Source organism: Sinocyclocheilus grahami, unplaced genomic scaffold (assembly GCF_001515645.1).
Source record: "Sinocyclocheilus grahami isolate Dianchi unplaced genomic scaffold, SAMN03320097.WGS_v1.1 scaffold5644.1, whole genome shotgun sequence".
In the NCBI taxonomy this organism is placed as follows: domain Eukaryota; kingdom Metazoa; phylum Chordata; class Actinopteri; order Cypriniformes; family Cyprinidae; genus Sinocyclocheilus; species Sinocyclocheilus grahami.
In genome coordinates this window covers 1-201 of record NW_015510278.1, presented here as the reverse complement: position 1 = coordinate 201, position 201 = coordinate 1, and positions in this window count along the sequence as shown.

The window sequence follows — 201 nt, the reverse complement described above, 5'->3', positions numbered from 1 at the left end:
CAACCAGGAACAATGAGCTAATGTTTTGGACTGTCAGACTGAATGTGCTCTTTTCATTACTTAGGAAAGTGGGAAGGGAACAGTGCCTGAACTACACAAAGAGATGATGTAAATGAGGCCAGAGGACAGGCTTGAATGTTACCATGGAGACCTACTGTTACCAACTTACCAGGCCCATTCCAAAGCATCTGAAGACAAGCC